This window comes from Rana temporaria, chromosome 1, assembly GCF_905171775.1.
Source record: "Rana temporaria chromosome 1, aRanTem1.1, whole genome shotgun sequence".
In the NCBI taxonomy this organism is placed as follows: Eukaryota; Metazoa; Chordata; class Amphibia; order Anura; family Ranidae; genus Rana; species Rana temporaria.
The window spans coordinates 289,243,759-289,260,116 of record NC_053489.1 but is presented as its reverse complement, the minus strand read 5'-3'; the positions used below and the strand labels follow the sequence as shown (position 1 = coordinate 289,260,116).

At 40.2% G+C, this 16,358-nt stretch overlaps 1 protein-coding gene across 3 annotated transcripts in view; it reads right to left on the bottom strand.

Moving 5' to 3' along the window:
- KANK1 (KN motif and ankyrin repeat domains 1) overlaps positions 1-16,358 on the bottom strand; it is a 255,581-nt gene that overhangs the window by 177,148 nt on the left and 62,075 nt on the right. For 2 of the 3 annotated variants that reach the window (XM_040357089.1, XM_040357143.1), the window contains exon 2: positions 3,403-3,541. The exons of the other annotated variant lie outside the window; for it this stretch is intronic. The gene's annotated coding sequence lies outside the window, so the exon portion shown is untranslated. The remainder of the gene's footprint in view (positions 1-3,402; positions 3,542-16,358) is intronic. 3 annotated transcript variants of the gene reach the window in all.

Genomic DNA, 16,358 nt, shown 5'->3' with positions numbered 1-16,358 from the left:
ATGGTTGTCACCCAGGCTTGACTACAAAATAGGTTTACCTTTGTTCATATTTATTAAGTGGGGATTGATCATAGCATGCGTGCACTGGCTGGGCACAGCGCCTGGTACTAAAAGGCAGGGAACCCAACTGTAAATGTGTCAAACTCTTCTGTGACATATAGATTTTAGAGGCCAAAAGACCAAGATCCCAGACAAAGTAAAAGATGTCTAATAATCTCATGCACACTTGGAAAGCTAAAAACTGCTAAAAGAATCCTGGATAAGAAAAACAAAAAACATTTTAGCACCAGTGAAAAGCTGGTTGTTAAAACGGAGTTCCACCCAAAAGTGAAACTTCCGCTCATTTGTCTCCTCTCCCCCTCCAGTGCCACAATTTCCACCTTTCGGGGGGGAACAAATACCTGTCTTAGACAGGTATCCTGTTCTCGCTTCCGAGAGTCCGCACCGCGGCCCATGATGTCTCCGCAGGGCTCCCTCCTCCCCCTTTTGCCAGGCCAGTAGCAGCGAGGAGCGGGGCCTTGCACATGCACAGTAGGGTTCCTGGCCTGAAGCAATAAAAGTCTACACTGCCATGTTCCCTTACCCGCAATGGCGAAGGCAGCACCCGACAGCTGATGGAAACATCAACTGCGGTGCTGACATCGCTGAACTTTTTTTGGGGCAAACCGCCGATTTAAAAATGAAAAAAAAAGCGCAGGGGTCCTCCCCAATCCATAAAACAGACCCTTCAGCCAGGGTTGAAGGGAGGAGGCCCTTGTCCCCATCAACACGCAAAGCACCCATCACCTCCCCTCCCTTTACTGGTCTGCCAGGCTGCATGCTTGGATAAGGGTATGGCACAGATTTTGGGGGGGACCCCACACCGTTGTTTTATTTATTTTTTAGATTTTGGCAATGGGTTCCCCTTAAAATCCATACCAGATCCAAAATTTATTTATTTTTTTTGTACAAATTTCTTATTGCCGGCAATGTTTTTTTTTTTACATTCAGCTGTCAGAATACCGCCGACAGCAGATGATCCACCTGCTCTTAAGGACACCGGCAGCCTCCGCTTGCAAAAAAAAAATAAAAAAATTTATAAAAAAAGAAAACGGCTGGGCATCGGCACTTAAGAGTTTAGGTGCAGTCAGCATTTTCTCTGTCAAAACGCACTGGCAAAGTTTTTTTTTTTGTCTGTCAACAAATGCTGTAAAAGCCTGTGTGTGCACGAACGCATAGGGTAACATGTAGGGGAGTTTAGAGACAATTAAAAAAAAAAAAAAAAAAAAAAACACATCCGATACCCAAAACTGCAGCTGTAAAAACACCCAGTGTGCATAAGGCCTAATAGTTAAAGTGGTTGTTAAGCCACTCTGACCTGTTAATAGGATCAGCGCTGTCTCCTAATGACAAGTGCCCCTGTGTGTGAGATTCATTAAAATAAAGCAGTATATATCTAATTTCAGAGCGATTCACAGCGATCACGTGACCATCCGCTCTCTCCTCTCCCCGTCTGACAGATGCAGCAGGCAGAGCCGAGATTCAACCACTGACATCAGTCAGAAGGGGAGGAGGAGAAAGCCAGACGGTCACGTGATTGCTGAAACAGGATCCTTGTTAACTAAAAAAAAAAAAAAAAAAGCGCTTTAAAAACTATTCAGAAACAAGTCCAAACATCAATAAGCCACAAGATGTACAGGTTTCTAAAAAATAAATTCATTCAGAATGAATCAACCAGAAGTAGGTGGTCTGATTTCAGTTGCCAAATAAGCGCACAGACATACGATACAAGCCTAGGTACTGTATTGTACAGCTTATTAGAATTCTGTGTCCAATCTTCTTCTATATCTAACCTTTACAGTAGCCCTCTAGGCAGATAGTGGTGATGAAATGGTCATTGCGGGAAACACTAGCGCATTCTGCTATGACATTCTGCTAGTTTGAACAAACGTTCCATCATTTATCAAGTTTAATTAAATGATGTCATTGTGGAGTACTGACACATGATGTCTGGAAATGATATTCTAAATGATACAGTACTATTGTAGAGCTAAAGTCAACACCAATTTTAAAAGAATCTTGCACTGAGGCAAATATACGAGATGCCACTGGTGACCTCTTAAAATGCTGCCCTTGCGATTCAGTGTTTTTTTGTTTTCAGTCACGAACCTGAAACAAGTAGGCATGTAAGAATTCAAACTTTTCTTCATTAGTTGCATGCCTTTTGTGACTCCTGAAGTTGAACTTCAGGAATATAGCCAGCTCTTAAATTATACTGGTTTACAATAGGTTGGACTTCTTGTATTTACAATTTCACCAAGCACTGGGAGTCCAGCTATGGCTAAACTCCTGGCGCTCAGACAAAAGCAACACCGATTTCTCACACAGCGGCTGCTCCGCCCATCCCTTCCCTCCGCTGTCCATATACAGAAGACTTTGTATTATGTGAACCCACAAAATACAAAGTGCTCTGTGACTGGACAAGAGCATATTAGAAGCAGACAGAGGAGCTGCATGATTGGGAACCTGACGGGCAAGCGTCAGAGAGCTGGAACCATAATGATAGCTGTACTCCGTTCAATAAAAATGTCAATTGTAAGTTCATGAGGTAGACTTAACCCACAGTAAGCCAGCACATTTTAAAAAGTGACTAAACTCCTGGAGTTCAGATTTTAGCCTAGGTTCACACTTGTGGGAACCAGTGCGATTACAGCGTCGGTTCCCGCATTGAATCTCTCGCGCAGGCAGTTCACACTGCCCTCTGCAAACAACTGCAGGTGTCAATACAATGTTAATGACACCCCCCAGATCGGTTCGCAGTGCGAACCGTGGACTCGCACAGGAATCGTATCGCATGGATGAGAACACCCATGCAATCAGATTCCAGTGCGAAAAAAAGTCCCTGCACTTTTTTTGTGGGAATCCAATGCGAGTTCAGCCATGCAACTGTATGGCTAAACTCGCATTGCACAGACATCGCATGCGATCAGCCCCCCAGTGTGGGTACAAATCACATGCGAAGTCTGTGTTCGCACAAATGTGAACCTGGGTTAAAGCTACTAAATAGAGAGCAAGCCAAATGCACACTGCAGCTCCAAAAAAAAAAAAAAAGAAAAAAAAAAGAAGAAAGCTTTTACAAACCCTCCCCTTAGCTAAATTTTTCCCATTTATTTATTTTTGTGTTGGAGCTTCTTTGGGCTTTTTTTTAGTGTGCATGGGCTAACAGAGGGGAGTTTCTGGACAGAGATTTGGAGGAGCAGCTTCTTTGAGCTTCAGTGTGCATGAGTCCTCATTTTCCTATCAGAATAAAAAAAATATACCACAGTACAGCTTACAAGATAGTTCTTAAAAATAAAAACACTGCAGAATTTCACGCTGGAGACACCAATAAAATGAAATCAAAGTAGTCACAGAAATCCATACCTTGCACTGTGGTTTTAAGAAGCTGAAATGGTGTAAGGATTCTTCACAGGATTTTTCTAAGTGTTAGAGGAATGTACTCCTTTTCACCATTCTCGTCATTCTAAAGTGAAATCCATCCACTGTCTTCTGCTGTTATCCACTGTAAAATTGTGAGAAGAAAAGCTCAGGAGTTTACATAGTGGAAGGAGAACATATAGATCAGAGATGTACAACGGCAGCGCACAGTGGTGATTAGCTCACATGCATCCTATGCACAGTTAATGTAGTAAATGACTGACCAGGATCTGCTGCTTTCAAGGTCACTAGTTACCTAGGCATTCTCTGCTAAACATAACAATACAAAAGACAAGCCTTTTTTCCTATCAGTAGATTCAACATGGTCTGATATTAAAGTGGTTGTAAACTTCTGGACGTGTTTTTTTTTTTTTTGGACCCTGCAAGGCAATGTCATAATGTCCTAGCATGCATCGTATTATGTTAAAGGGGTTGTAAAGGAAATGTATTTTTTCATAATAAGGATCCTTTACCTGCAGACATTCCTCTTTTCACTTCCTCATTGTTCACTTTTGCTCAGAAGTTGCTCTATTTCTTCTCTGTTCTGTTCACTTCCTGCTTGTCTGATTTTACCGACCACCGTGATGGGAGGCTTTACTGCGGTGGTCAGTAACGTGCTCGCCCCCTCCTGGGAACTACATCTGTGCGGCAGGACGCTCTCTACGTGTTAGAGACTTCAAGGAGGTGTGAATTACTGGGTGTGCCGCAATGCAGACTGGGAAATGTAGTTACATGAACGAGCGCCGCAAACCAGGAAGTGAAAGAACAGAAACTAGAACCCCGGAGGTGATATAGATGAAGGAATTTAATTAGGTTTTTTTAACAGAATCATTACACTATTCTGTCTGTCTACCTTGCAGACATTAATTTTAGACAAAAAATTGTTATCCTTCACAACTCCTTTAAATTTGCCTCAAACAAAGCATTCCAGCGCCGAGATGTCAGAGCTGTGTGGCAAACCCTCTTGGTACCGGGTTTGCGGACTGTGGCATACACACATACAGTAAAACCTTGGTTTAAGAGCGTTTTGCAAGTTGAGCAAAATATTTTAATACATTTTGCCTTGATATACAAGCGATGTCTTGATACAAGAGTAGCATCATGTCACAACTGAGTATAAAAAAAAAAAAGAAGAGAGGAGCCTCTAAGTGTAGCAATATGGTTACATTTATAGAAGATACAACATTTAGCAACTTATTGCTACACTTAGAGGTGCCTCTCTTCTCCTTTATACCCTAAAAAAATGCTTTGATATACAAGTGCTTTGGATTACAAGCATGTTTCTGGAACGAATTATGCTCGCAAACCAAGGTTTTACTGTACAGTATTTTACAAAAAGGAGTACACCCTCACATTTTTTTAAATATTTTATTATACCTTTTCATGTATTGACTCAAGGGGCTGAATACAAATGCATGCCACACTTTTCAATATATATATAAAAAAAAACAAAAAAAAAAAAAAACAATAATATGTGAAAATCGTTTATAATTTTCTTCCCACTTCACAATTCTGTTCCATTTTGTGTTGGTCCATCACATAAAATCCCAAAAAAATGCATTTACGTTTTTGGTTATAAAAAGACAAAATATGAAAAATGTCAAGGGGTATGAATACTTTGTCAAGACACTGTTTAACTGCCGCTATTCACTGAAAGACCGTGTCAATCTCAGCACATCTCACCATTTACTTCTCCACCGACCCCCCCAGAAACTTTTATGACTTCTACGTCATTTCAATAATGCACTGGAAAAAAATACTGCATCTTTTTTCAGCGTGCACCACATGCAAAACGTGGTGCAATTTCACAGCATAGAAAACGCAGGTATTTTGCCTTGTCAATACTTTGGGGCTGTGCTAGAAATATCCGTCAGCTTGGCCTAACTGCAGTGAACAAGCAAATCCACAATGTCGAAAAAAAAAAAAAAAAATACGAAAAAATTACTACAAAAAAAACTAAATAATGTGAAAGCAAAAAAAAAAAAATAATAAAAAAATTGTGGTATAAGCTGTAGGTAATATTGGTTTTACAACAGCTGGTGCTTTATTAAGGCCTCTTTCACACTGAGTAAAACACTAAGAGCTTTTCAGGCGCTTTTGAAGAGCTTTCAATTAATTTCAATGGAGAGGGATGTTTTTTGATCGCTCTGTCAGCGCACTGCCCCAGTGTGAAAGCATCCATTGATTTTAATGGAAATAGGTTTTTGTAAGCTTTTCAGATGCTTTTTTTAGCGTGAAAGCGCCTCAGTGTGAAAGTGGTCTAAGGCTATGAAAGGGAGGGTGGTTTTATTAAAACTAAGGAAAGGCAGAATACATATCGAACATGTATGCTGTTAATTGTGCTTCTATTTTTTTATAAGTACTGGGAAATTTGCTGGGTTTTCTTTAAACTTTTTTGTTTTTTCAGCATTTGTACATTTTACAACCCTCACAGGAAGCCCAATAGATATCCCTGTCATTTGATAATAACAGGGGTCATAATAACAGGTTGGGTAAACTTAGGTCACTTGAAGGTCTAAAATTCCATTCCTTATCTATGGTGGGAAACTTGAAAATATTTTTCCCATCGCATTCAAATGTTCCTTTCTACTAAAGCAATATGGTAACCAAACTGACCAAAAAAAAAAAATGTATATTTTTCAGCATTTTGTTTTTGAAGCTGCATGAATGTGAATATAAAAACACAATCCAAAAGATAGCCAGAAAGTACAACGGAAGATGCAGGACTGCTTCAATGCACCCATGGCCTTGTACTTACATTTCTCTTACTAGATGGCACTCCATTGGCTCATCCTATATCACAGGATCTTCATCACAAGTAGATTAAAAGGGGTTTTAAAGGTTTGTTTTTTATTTATTTGTTTTTTTATCCACCTCAGACTCAACCACAGCAAGAGACTTGCTCATGATTTCATTCATTCATTAGTACCGTCTCTTCTTCGGTTTTGCATCATTTGTGGTTTTCTGAAAGATATTTATATTTTGTCTTTCACTTCATTATATTTTTATTTCCCCCCCCCCCTTTTGTATATTATTTTATCTATCAAGTTTAATTATAAAACCTTACCATACCCCCCTCCCTCCCCTATCCCCTAATGGTTTGTTCCTTCTTTTTTATCTTCTTTCATCTTCTGTTGTCATTTATTATTCCCCCCCCCCCCCCCCCCCCCCCCCCCCCAAGTACTCCTCCGATGATTTGAAGTTTTTCCATTGTCTCCATCTTATATTATACTAGCTGAATACCCGGCGTTGCCCGGTCTTCCTATCTTAACCTTTGGGGGAGGAAAATCATAGTAATATAAATATACCCATCTTTTATATAAGGGTGTAGGTAAGGGTTAATTTAACTGTCATATATTTTTATTTGGCATATAAGTAATATGTGTACCGGGTATTATTGAAATATCTCCAGGCGTACAGAAGTTATGTGGGAACATACATTTCCCATTGATTTGCATGGAACTTTAAACAAAAACCCCGACTCTCACAAATGGGGGTAGTTAAGGGATAAATTAACTATCCTATAGTTTAAGTGGACATATAAGTAACATGTGACCAAGTGTTATGGAAATATCTACAGCCGTTTGGAAGTTATGAAGTAACATGTATTTCCCATAGAGTTGAATGGGACTTTAAAGGAAAACCCCAACCATGGCAAATGGGGGTGGGTAAGGGTTAAACCACCTATCCTATGTTTGTTGCTAACATATAAGTAACATGTGTGCCAAGTTTCATGTTAATATCTTTAGCCGTTTGGACGTGATGCTGGAACATACATACATACATACATACATACATACATACATACATACATACATACATATATACACACACACGTTGAGTTTTATATATATAGATGTATATGTTGGCCCACATCACTACTGCATAGGTTTCCATTTTACTATAGTTTTCCACTCTTTCGAACCATTCTTTTATCTGTTATTTTTGTACTTCAATCCTGTTGCAGCATTTATCAATGGTGGAATTAATGTTTTCATATAGCTTATATTTGATTCTGTTGGTTCATGAAACACACGTTTGTATGCTATTAGATATCCCTTTTTCCAGTTATTACTTCCACGTATTCCCGGATTTCCTGCCAGTATTTCTTTATCTTTGGACAGTCCCACCATATATGTGTAGTTGCTCCGATCTGTCCACATTCTCTCCAACATAATGGGGTTTTGTCTTTATTATATTTATGGATCACTTCGGGTGTCCTATGCCATCTCGAAATGCACTTATAGTTCATTTCAATTGTATTCATGTCAGTTGCGGTGTTATGTACGGATGCTATTATTCTTTCAACTTGTTGGTCATGAAATTTCTTATTTAATTATTTTTCCCATTTCTCTATAAAATAGGGTCTTCCTTGTATCTCCAATTCTGTTAGAATTCGATATACTCTTGATATCACATGCCTTAGAGGAGTTTGTAGAGAGCATCATTTTTCTTGTGCTGTTGATTTCTTTTCATCTCTTATAGGTGAGGGTATTGAATTTACCAGATGTTTTAGTTGTATATAGTCCCATTCATTGATATCCCACCTGTTTTTTCCTTTTATCTCCAAGAGTGTTTTTATCTTTCCCTGATCTATAATGTCCTTTATTTGTGCTGCCCCCATTTTATTTCCCAAACAAGTTCCTTTCCCGGGGATAAAAAAGTTAGTTTCCGCGAGTGAAATTAAAAGGTGAATTATAAATCCATTTGTTCTGTTTATAAATTAAATACCATTCTTTGTTAGTCCATGTGTGTCTACATCCAACACTCTATATTTTCGTGGTATCCATACATTTTTGTGAAGTGCAGTTTTACTTATAATATTTTCCATTCAAACCCATTTTTTCTCTTTTTCTTTATTTCCCCATTCTACCATTCGTGCGATATTCGTGGCCTTGTAATATCTAATTATATCCGGTGCTGCGAATCCTCCGTGTTTTTTCCTCTTGTTAATGTTGCAAAGTTTACTCTCGTTTTTTTTTTTTCATATATATTTTATCAGCATTGTTTTAATAATCTTAAAAAAAAACTCTGTGGAATGTCTATGGGTAACATCCGGAATTTATATGTTATTTTTAGGAGGATAACCATCTTAAAGACATTTATCCTTCCAAGCCACGAGAGTGTACTGGTTGTATTCTTTTTTAAATCTGTTTTTATCTCATTTAGAAGAGGGATATAGTTGGCAAGATACAGACCATCTACTGTAGATGTCAATTTTACCCCAAAATAAGTTAGCTCTCCTCTCACCCACGTAAATGGATATTGTTTTTGCAGCACAAGTTCTTTTTTCTCCACCCCTATATTTAAAATTTCTGTTTTTATAGGATTATTTAAAAAATTTGAAAGTTCTCCGTACTTTTTATCTCTTTAACCATGTTTGGCAGGGTCACCCTTGGATTAGTTATGTACATTAAGATGTCATCGGCGTATGCCGCTACTTTGTGTTCTTCTTCACCTATTCTCGCCCCCTCTATATTTGGATTATTTCGCAGAGATGCCAGAAAATGTTCCAGTGTTAATACATATAAGAATGGTGAGAGCGGGCACCCTTGTCTAGTCCCATTATGCATTTCAAAGGGTGATGACATCATACCATTAATCTTGACCATTGCTGTTGGTCTACTGTACAGATTTTGTATCCAGTGTCTGATTTTAGGTCCCATTCCCAAATATTGAAGCGTGCCCATCATAAATCCCCAGTATACCCTGTCGAATGCTTTCTCGGCATCTATTGACAGGAGTAGAACTGGGGATTTTCCACTCTTGTATTCCTGCAGTATTAGTATAGTTTTTAAACTATTGTCGCTACCTTCTATTCTGGGTATAAACCCAGTCTGGTCTGGGTCAACCCAATCTGGCATTAAGTTCTTTAAATCGGGTAGCTATTTTCTAAATAGGTTCCTTTAAGCTAGTGCATTGTTGGTTCACTTACCTTTCCTTCGATTTCCCTTCTAAATGTTATTTTTCTTTGTCTGAATTTCTCACTTCCTGTTCCTCCTCAGTAAGCTGTTCTGGCTGACTAACCCCCAGCCATAACGGCTCGGATAATGAGGGCAAGCTTACTGAGGAGAAGCAGGAAGTGAGAAATTCAGACAAAGAAAAATAACATTTAGAAGGGAAATCAAAAGGAAAAAGGTAAGTGAACCAGCAATGCACTAGCTTAAAAGAAGCCCATTTAGAAAATAAAAAACGAACCTTTACAACCCATTTAAGGCAGTATGTCAAAACCAAAGACTGACAAAAAACCCCGAACACAACAGATCTTTTGGTTCAGAATCAGTTTAGCCAGTGTCATCTTAAGAGCATTATAGGCCCCCGGGCAATACAGTGCACTGGGGCCCTGTCTACACAATTACGCACAAGAATTACTGACAAAAATCATAACATTTACTGGCAGAACCACATTTTTTACTGCCACTGCAAAAAAAGTACCTAAAATTACAGTTTTCAGTGCCCAACAATGCAAATGTCAGTATTTAAACTATAAACATATAGCTAGTGCTATTAGAAATGTGTTTAAGTTAAACAAAAGTAAAAAAAAAAAAAAATGTCTTCATTGACATGAAGGTCAGGTTACTATAACCCAGCCAGCACGGAGTTTCCTCTTACATCAGAGTCTGCAGGATTCCCCCTTACAGTGAAAGGGAACTCTTATGTAAAGGGGAACGCTGCAGATCATGATCTAAGGGGGGAACTCCGATGTGGAGGGGGGCTATGGTGACCAGAGACAACCTTATATCAGAGTCCACTGCTTTCTCTTTCCCACTTACATCAGGGTCCGCAGACTGAGTTCCCCCTTGCATTGTAAGGGGGAATCCTGCAGACTCTGATGTGGGGGGTACTCTGGTGACCAGAGACCACCTTCCTTAGTTTAAATACACTAAGGTAAGGGGGGTCACTAATATAGGAGGGGGAACCTTTATATCAGTGCCCCCTTACATTTTTGCATTCACTCCCCCCTTACATCAGCAACCCCCCGCACTCGTGGAGGACCGGATCTTCTCTGTGATTTCCGCGAACTGGGCATGGGCAGTTCTAACCCGTCACTCTCCATAATTTTTTACTGGGGTTGCTGGGCAGCCGGTGGGGCCCCCCAGGCAAGCGGGGCCCCCGGGCAACTGCCCAGCGTGCCCAATGGAAAAGATGGCCCTGAGTTTAGCGCAAAATAAAAGAAGGAAAGAATTAAAATAGAACTGCATATGCTAACAAAAGATCCCAGAGCTTGATGGATGGAGTCAGTAAGTGCTGCCCCCAAGCACTTGCCCTCTGATTGTTAGTTTGGGCTTCCCTTTGTGACGTCGTTTTAACCTCTTGACAGCACCAAATGTCATCATAACCACACTGCAAACACATGGGTTACTCATACAAAAAGGTCTGCTGGCTACTAGTCCCGACTTGTGAAAGGCAAACCGAAAATGTATAGTCTTTTAAATGGGCTGCCTCTATATAGGTTAGACATTTAGCAGAGCTATATGTTCCCTAAGGGCCCTTTCACACCAGCGGACCGTATGCCTGTTTTCTCATCTGTCCGTTTTCTCATGCATCAGTTTACGGATGAAAAAGGGACACACATGTATACCTATGGGTTAGCGTGTGTCAGCAGACGAACATCTGCTGACACCCGCTCTCATCGGTCGCCACAATGCTCAAATTTCTGCAGACGGAGGAAAATCCTATTTTTCCATCCGTCTGCAGAGCGGATCAGATGAACACGGACAGATGGTCCATGTTCATCCGATCCCCCCATAAAGGAAAGCGGAGATCTGACAGGGCGGTGCCTGCACATTGTGCAGGCCGCGCCCTGTCATCAGCCGGCTCAGCAGGGATCAACGGAGTGATCCCCGCTGAGCAAGCGGATATATAAGGGTCATCATGGGATCCGCCCGTGTGAAAGGGCCCTAAATCTATTACAAACCAAATGTCTTCATAAGAGAGTGTAAGCTCCTTAAGGGTAGGGACTAATGTCAATGTACATGTAAAGTGCTGCGTAAATTGACAGCGCTATACAAGTATCTGAAATATATAAAACATTTAAAGTTTTTATAAACCCAGGACCTTGAATTCACTATATCTGGTCTCCCACAGTACTCTGAACATAGAAATGCAACTATTTTAGTAAACAAACTGCCAAAAACCTTTTATCATCAACAGTACATAGCAGTCTTGTAGTCCATCAGTGTCTGGTTAAAGCTTATAGGAGGATAGGTTCTGTCCTCCCTCTATACAAACTTACATACATGAGCCGTAAGTGTGCCAAGACGTTTGAGAACATTTGGGGAGCCTGAATGGAAAACTGATAGCCGCTTAGCTTCTATATATCACCCCCCTATTCTTCCTCCCCCAAAATCGGAGAATGCATTAGCATTATCTCACTGACTACAGTGGACCGCATAGGTCCACAGGAACAACTGTGTACCCACAATGTCTCATAGACCCATATCTTACTGCACTATGAAATAGACTGTATTGCTTACTGTTACAGAAATGCGTTTGTTGACTTGTTGGACTCTAACACCCTGTAAACTGATATAATCCACAGTATTGTACTGCTTGCCTTGGATATACGGGTTTTTTTTTGGTTTCTGTATGTGAATATATCTCCTGTTGGAGATAAATAAAAACTTTTCTATTAGTGATTTAGGAAAGGTAATTGTACTGTGCATAGGAGTGCAAAGGTACCAGTATAGCACATTATTCAGACTAGATGTTTTGTTTTTATTCACCAATTTAGCATACAATGGGGGTTATTTACTAAAGGCAAATCCACTTTGCACTACAAGTGCAAAGTGCACTTGAAATTGCACTCAAAGTGCAGTCGCTGTAAATCTGAGGGGTAGATCTAAAATCAGGGGAAGCTCTGCTGCTTTTATTATACAATCATGTGCAAGCTAAAATGCTGTGGATTTGCCTTTAGTAAATAACCCCCACTGTAAATTATTGTATGCATTTTAAAAAGGACGTACCTGTTCCAAAGAATAAAATAAAAAACGATTGAAATAAACCATTACAGTGAGAAATATACTACTGCCTAAACAACTCTAAATTTCTGGCTCTCATGTTCATGATCCTTTAGCACAGGGGTAGGCAACCTCGGCCCTCCAGCCGTTTTGAAACTACAAGTCCCATGAGACATTGCAAGACCCTACCAATCGCAGGCATTATGGGATTTGTAGTTTCACCTCAGCGGGAGGGCCGAGGTTGCCTACCCCTGCTAGCATTAGTATATTCTAGGGTTTATTTCCCAAAACTAGCGCACTCAGAATCTGGTGCAGGGGTGTATAGTAACCAATCGGCTTCTACCTTCAGCTTGTTCAATTAAAGTAATTGTAAACAATCACCTTCTAAAACAACCCATTCATCTTAACAGCTTGCCGACCGTATACTGTATATAAACGGCAGCAAGGCAGCTCTCCTGCACTGGATCATGTACTTAGAATGGCAGTCTGCCTATGTAAACAAGGCAGATTGTTGATTTTTGAAAGCGGGGAAGACCATGATCCTGTGTTTCTGATAAGCAGGAACATGGATCTCTGCCTTCCTCTAGTACAAGCACCTCCAATTGTTTAGCAAAGCATAGGCTAGGCACACAGTTAACCTTTTGATCGCCCCTGATGTTAACCCTTGCCAGCCAGTGTAATTAGTACAGTGGCCGTGCATATTTTTAGCACTGATCACTGTATTGTGTCACTGGTCCCCAAAAAGTGTTAAGTGTCAGTTAGTGTCCCCACTGTCTGCTACAATATCGCAGTCCCACTATAAAAGTCACTGATTGCTGCCATTACAATAAAAAAAAAAAAAAAAAAAAAAGCCATAAAAATATTCCATAGTTTGTAGACGCTATGAGCCAGATTCAGGTACAATAGCGGCGGCGTAACGTATCGCATTTACGTTACACCGCCGCAAGTTTTACGGGCAAGTGCTTGATTCACAAAGCACTTGCCTGTAAAGTTGTGGCGGCGTAGCATAAATCCCTCCGGCGCAAGCCCGCCTAATTCAAATGGGGCGTGGATCATTTAAATTTGGCGCGTTCCCGCGCCGAACCGACTGCGCATGCTCCATTTTGAAATTTCCCGCCATGCTTTGCGCGAAATGACGTCGCACCGACGTGATTTTTTGAACGTCGACGCGAGTTACGTCCTTTCCTATTCACGGACGACTTACAAAAAAAAAATGTAAAATGTAAAATTCGACGCGGGAACGACGGCCATACTTTAATATGTAAAGTCTAAAGATAGGCCAAGAAATAGCAGCTTTAACTATACGCCGGGAAAAGCCGACTAGCCACGACGTAAGAGAATGCGGCGGCCGCCCGTACCTTTGTGAATCGCCGTAAACAGCTACTTAGCATACCCAAAGCGGAAGACGACGCGAACTCCACCCAGCGGGCGCCGAAGTATTACACCTACGATCCGAAGGCGTACCAAGCCGTACGCCTGTCGGATCGAAGCCAAAAGCCGTCGTATCTTGGTTTGAGGATTCAAACTAAAGATACGACGCGGCAAATATGAAAGTACGCCGGAGTATCAGTAGATACTCCGGCGTACTTCTTCTGTGAATCTGGCCCTATAACTTTTGCACAAGCCAATCAAATGTACGCTTATTGGGATTTTTTTTACCAAAAAATATGTAGCAGAATACATTTTAGCCTAAATTGATGAAGAAGAAATTATATTTTTTTTACATTTTATTATTGGATATGTTTTTTTCAAAAATGTCGCTCTGTTTTTTTCTACAGAGCCAAAAATAAAAACCTGCAAAGGTGATCAAATACCACCAAAACAAAGCTCGATTTGTGAAAAAAAAAAAAAAAAAGATATATATTTTATTTGGGTACAGTGGTGAACGACTGCGCAATTGTCAGGTAAAGTAACGCAGTGCTGTATTGCAAAAATGGCCTGGTCATGAAAGGGGGAAATCTGGAGCTGAAGTGGTTAAAATAGAAATGAAAAAAAAAAAAAAACACCACACACAAAAAAAAAAACACAACACATTATAAATACCTTTTTTCTATTTTTTATAAGTGATCACATTCCCTCTCTTCTCAGCTGCACAAAAGCTCGGGGAGGAAAAGCAGCAGCACACTGAGCTTCCCAGTGAATGGCTGTGCACCTGGGGATGCATCTAGTAAAGTTGGAACTCCTGATCCACATACTTTTTCTGGATGACTCAAAGAAATAATGTATACTGAAAGCCAACATACAAGGGAGCTAGCAGTTTCAGAAAAAATGGCCTATAGAGTTCTCTTAGTACAGGTTACTCTTAAGCAAGCAATTAAGCAAACATAAAATTCCAAGTTCAAATACGTATTGGAATGGGCACTGTACGTTTTGGTGATCACAAGTGAAGTTACATCCTTCCCCTTTGCACAAACGTGTGACATGAACCAGCAAATGTTTCAATGAAAATGGAGAAGTCCCCACCCCCACTCATGTACCCACATGTCAGATTAGGTAAATCAATGGTACATCCTTGCCAGCATGGTCTTTGGTAACAGAGACGTGCATGTCATGAGATTACACAAAGCAACCGCTTTCGTTTTGTCATATTCTGTCTGGTGTGCAAACAGAACCCAACAAATGTGCACAGAATACCAATTACTAAAGCATGATCATAAAAGAAGAGTAAAGTCATAAAACCGGAAAGGTGCCCCGAGCATAAACACATTCCAGTGTGTACAGGAAGTACAGGAGCCTGGTAAGCAAATCACACGTCTATCATTTCTCGATGAAAAACACACTGTAGATATGAAAATTGTGAGACAGCATAAAGTAATCAATTCTTGTCTAATGTATCAAAAAAGGGAAGGGGGGAACAAAAAAGCACTCACATTTGCCAACATCCATAATAATGGATAGAGAAAAAAATAACTGCTGGGGGGCAGTGACAGGGCAGACTTTAAAGGCAAGACGGGAACAAAGGATTTAGAAAAAATATAATTTTAATTACAAAAAATACAATAAGATACATAAAAACCATACAGAATATACATTGGATTTGAAAATATCCTCTCGTCTATGCGTTTCGCCTATTGGCTTCCTCAGGACGAGGTAGGAGAATGAAATCGCAGAAAAGTAGTGCAGGAAATTTTTTTGAAGTTGCTGTGACTTGAGTAGCAATAATTTGAACGGTCCCGTTGCAACAAATGGGATGCGACTTGTCATGCAATTTTGAACTGTCAAATTGCATGACAAAAACGCTAAAAAGGTATATTGTTAGGTTTACATTTCTAATGTATTAAATAAAAATGTATTTTTATTGAGGATTTCTGTAAAACACTCTTCCTCGGTATCTCAAAGGTCCCAGGACAGTTCTGTTTTTTTTTTTATGCCCAACTCCAGGAATTTAAAAAATAGTTCACCATCGCAGTGGGCCTTGGGCCCGTGTTTTGCAAGGGTTAAAAAGGTGTATACCCTGTAAACCTGTATTGTACATAAAGAAGGCTTGGGTGCGAGCAGAGCTGGTCACAGGACAGGCTGCCTGGCACCAGTCACAGCACAGAAGGGGGCCCTGCTGCAGCCAGAAGTAAAGCAAGTATTTACTCCCCCAGACATAACGTGCATTTAACCCTTACAGTATAGGGGCTTTAATATTACTCTAAATCGTTTATTTGGGTTAGGGTGTCCCAAACAATTTCCATTACACACTGATGTAGCTGTTGTCTGTGCTATTAAAGTCACACTGATAGAGGAGGAGAATCATATGTTGTTCATTGGATCCTAAATAAAAGCATCTATTCATTTGTATTGATCTGCAAAGCAATGCAATTCACGTGTGGGGTCTGTGGTGCGGTCCCTCATTGCATGCTTAAGGCACTACATGGACAATTAACATTTTTCTTCTCCCATTCTGCTGCAGGTGTCACCACTTACATTGCATGCTACTTGCCTACCTTGCATACG